Here is a 4,181-nt window from a genome sequence, read left to right as displayed (position 1 = left end):
CAGAAAGAAGTCCACCCTTCTTTAGATTTATAGTTTTATATATCAGGAAACAATACAATAATCAGGTCTTTACCTGGTTTTAAATGATTTAAAACGAACGATATGTGAACAAAAACATACAACAGATTCTACTGAGTCATTATTTGTTAAACATAAACTAAAAGTTAAAGCTGGGAGTCAGGATCTCTGAGGGCCAGGATCAGGAGCTGCATCGGAGGAACCACCTCTAAAAAAGAAGCAGGTTCTGCTGATCTGGAGCTCCAGGTGTGTGTTAACACAACACCAAGGTGGAAAGACATCAGCAATGACCTCAGAGAAGCAGCTGCTGCCCATCTATCTGGGAAGGGTCAAAGGTCACTTCCAAGCTATCTGGAGTGCATCGTTCTACAGAGAGAAAGATTATTCACAAGAGTAAACTGACGATCTTCCCATCAAATTTACCCTGATGGTCAGACTTTAGCAGGACAAAGGTCAAAGGTCATGGCTTGTTTGAAAGGGCTGTCTCTTCTTTCTAAAAACAACATGGCAGCCCGACCTTGGTTTGGAAAGTTTCATCTGAAGGAACCACAAGACTTCTGGGACAGATGTTTACCCAGAATGCATCATGCTTGTGAAAACCCAAGTACAACATAGCAACGGTCACCTTGCAGTCATTGAGTCAGCCATGACCTCCTCTGTAGACCAGAAGGTTCTGGAGTCAGATGTGAGGCCATCTGTCTGACAAACAGGACAATGATCCCAAACACAGCAGAACGGTCCAGAACCAGAACCAGAACCTCAGAGAGCTGAGCAGAAACCAATGAGCTGAAGCAAAGCTGGAAAGAAGAGTGGGCCACAGCTCCTCCACAACCATGAGGGAGGCTGATGGAGTCCAACAGAAAACTGATAGTTTGGACGTGCAGAGGAGAGAAATAACCGAACACAGGATATTGAACATGGCTCTGTCAGGGAGGAGGAGACGAGGAGGAGACGAGGAGGTTTATGGATGCAGTGAAGGAGGATCTGCAGAGGTTTGGTGTGTTGGAGGCAGATGACCTCCTCTGGTGACCCCTACACTATCGAACGGTTTCCAGTCTGGAAGGTGTCGTAGGTCAGAGCCTCCATGGCAGAGGTTGTTAGAATTAGACTTGCTCAGTTATAAAATCCTGAAACCTCTTCCGGATGGAAGCACATAAAGCACTTTTATTGCTAACACAGATACATTTCACAGGTGCCTGAGTTATATGGAATCATAGAAAATAAAATAACTATTAGGAGGTCAAAGGACTGTACAAACAGCTGACTGATGGGATTTTTGTTTCAACGACAGATATTTTCTCTCAAATGAGGAAAGCAGATGCAGTCCTGAAGCAGAAATGAATCTGTGGATAGACTTAAACTAAAGTACAGAGATGGAAACATGTCAGACAGGAAGTTACAGCAGATGAAACGGTTATATATGAACATGCCTGCAGAAAAAACAGGTTTTGTTTGACTGATGTTGACAGGAGCTTTTTGAAGGGATGGGTTTTGGACATTTCAGTCTACCTCTTCTGAGAAGATGAGCTCACTCCTTATTACGTATATTTTGTGTTCATTAAATGTTTTTATGAGAATGTTCTAAAACTTTTGGATTTTTATTAGAAAGACTCTTAAATCCAAACTGGCCAAACACACAGATATGTCAGGACTCAGGTATTCTGTTCAAGGTTAGTGTTTTAATAAAAAATATGGCTGATTTGTTTTAGGGAAATGGATTAGTATAGTTTAAGCACCGTTTTTGTTGACGGAGGTGGTGAGACTTGAAGGGGAAAAAGTTTCTCTCTGTTCCAGAAAACAGCATGAATGAAACAAACTCAACATCCCAGCCGAGCAGTTCCACCCTGGAATAAAAGTGATTTTATTGTTCCAGCTAAGTGTTGATCCACGGAATCAGAACCTTCTCTGTGTTGAGTCCTCCTGATTTCCAAACCAAACACTGACTCTTCCTCTTCTGCTTTAAAAGAAAAGCTTCTTTAACTTTGGCTTGAATCATGTCTGCCTTCCAAAATAGACTTCAGGGTTTCCTCGGTTCCTCTGTCAAAGACTAAACTTTACTCCAACTGTTTGTTTTTTCTTTTTCTACATCCGGCCTCTTTGTTCCACATGAGTGACGTACCCTTAATACCACCGCAATCTTCCTTCAGAAACCAGGATTTAGACCAAACCCTTGTTAGTTCCTGGGAACCAGTTGGACCCTGAGCTTTTATAATGTTTTCATGTTTCAGCTTCACTCAAACATCTCCTGTTTGTTCACGCAGTGGTAATAAATGTAGGACTTGGACTTCTACAGCACTGCTTCAAAGTTGTGTTCAGGATCCTGTTGTGGGTCATAAAACACAAACGAGGGTCGTGAGAAGATCTAAAGAAATCCAATTAATTTTTAAAAAGACTTTCAGGCACATATTTACCCTTAACTGTTACAAAGAGACTAAAACAATAATTATAAATGAATAAACCTAATGTCATGATGTAGACCAATCAAAGTGCTTCTTCTTCAGCTGTTCTCTTCAGGGTCTCCACAGCAAGTCCTCCTCTATCGAACTCTGTCTTCTGAGTCCTCTGTTCTCCATGTCCTCTCTAACTGCATCCATATCTGTCCTCTTTGTCTCTAACGTCCTTCTGTCCCTCCTCTGGACATGTCCAAACCATCTCAGTCTTTATCTCCCAGTCCTTCAACCTGTGCTGGACCTCTAAGGTCCACCTGTTCCCTGTTCTCCCCACAGATCCTGATGTCCTCTGCAGACATCATAGTCCACAGGTCATACAGACATCAGTCTTTCTTCTTAAAGGTGGTTCCTCAATTTGCTGGATTTACTGAGGCAGTCGTAAACCTGTCAGTCTCACTGAGACGTTGTTGGTTTCGTTTGAAAACCTTTTTTATTGACATTGAAGAAGTCGAGCAGAGGAGGTAGAATTTCTCCCGGCTGTGGTTCGAATCAGGGTTGTTAGATGATGATTTGAGCTTCATCCACTCAGGTCATCATCCACATAAAGATTAATACGAGTTCATGTTATTTGGGGTTTTCACAATAAAAGCAGAAACAATATTTACCACAGAAGAGGCTTGATGGTCTAAATTATTGGTCCACATTAGAAAATATGAAATCAAGCTAAAAACAAAATGTTGTTCTTTCTAATTTAAGATTCCTCCAGATTAGTAGAGCCATTCTCAGGTTTTATGTGAGTTTCTCTTTTGATGATTTGATTTAGGAACATAATTTAAAAACAGTAAACGAAGAAAAAGGGCATTCAGAGGTTCTGGACGGATCACTGCCCTGAGTTTCTACCTGTGTTTCCATAAAGACCTAAAAACGTCCTCCGGGCCCGAGTTCCTGCAGCCAACCTAAATATTTATCTGGCTCTCACCTATTCTCCATCTGCAGTGATTCACAAAGTGATTTATCCGTCTTCCTGAGTTACCGGCTCACGGAGCGAGCAGAGAGAGGCTCAGACCGTCTGGATGAGTGTTTTCGCCCGTGTCGATGGAGACAGAACCCCTCACCCCCAGTTAATTCTTCAGTTCACCCACAAATATGTGATGGTGGTGGAGCGTTTTGCTTCGACAGCACATACTGAGCAGATGACCCCCCCTCTTCTGCACCCAAACTGGGTTTTTATTCCCCGTCTGCACATTTAGTTTTCATGATGGGTGAAACCCGTCAAGCTTTTACGTTTAAAGACGTTTGAGTTTCTGATCCTGGATCCTCTCAGATCTTTAAATATTAAATATATCTTTGTCATAAAAAATAAAGAGTGATGATCAATCATCTCAATCCCAAAGGTTAGATTGTTTTATAAAGTCATGGCCAGTCAGTTTTACAGATATTCAGCTGAAATCTGGTGTGGTAGTAGCTGAGAGTCATCCCCATCACCTCCTCTGAGCGCTGACGGATTCAGCGCTCAGAGGCATGCAAGGCGGCGGGCGATATCCATTCCTTCAAGGAACTCTAGTTTAATTTGTTTTACTTAGTTGTCTCTAATATCGTTAATTTAAATTTTTTAATAAGTCTGAAATGACTGAAGTTTGTCAATCAACCAATCAAGCAGATAAAACATAACTTCCTGTTAGGTTCATCATCTTCCTCCAAACCTTTTCATGCAAATCAAACTCGTGGAAATAAGGTGTGTGTGTCGAGCCTCAGGTGTGTGTGTCGAGCCTC

At 41.8% G+C, this 4,181-nt stretch overlaps 2 protein-coding genes across 3 annotated transcripts in view; one reads left to right on the top strand and one right to left on the bottom strand.

Annotated features, from left to right (window-relative positions):
* aspn (asporin (LRR class 1)) overlaps positions 1-4,175 on the bottom strand; it is a 10,518-nt gene extending 6,343 nt beyond the window's left edge. Inside the window, exon 1 of the mRNA XM_037975252.1 lies at positions 4,147-4,175. The gene's annotated coding sequence lies outside the window, so the exon portion shown is untranslated. The remainder of the gene's footprint in view (positions 1-4,146) is intronic.
* cenpp (centromere protein P) overlaps positions 1-4,181 on the top strand; it is a 56,822-nt gene that overhangs the window by 29,163 nt on the left and 23,478 nt on the right. The window lies entirely within an intron of this gene.

The sequence above is a fragment of the Kryptolebias marmoratus genome, linkage group LG4, assembly GCF_001649575.2.
Source record: "Kryptolebias marmoratus isolate JLee-2015 linkage group LG4, ASM164957v2, whole genome shotgun sequence".
Classification (NCBI taxonomy): Eukaryota; Metazoa; Chordata; class Actinopteri; order Cyprinodontiformes; family Rivulidae; genus Kryptolebias; species Kryptolebias marmoratus.
The sequence above is the reverse complement of the archived record's forward strand: the minus strand, read 5'-3'. Positions and strand labels throughout refer to the sequence as shown.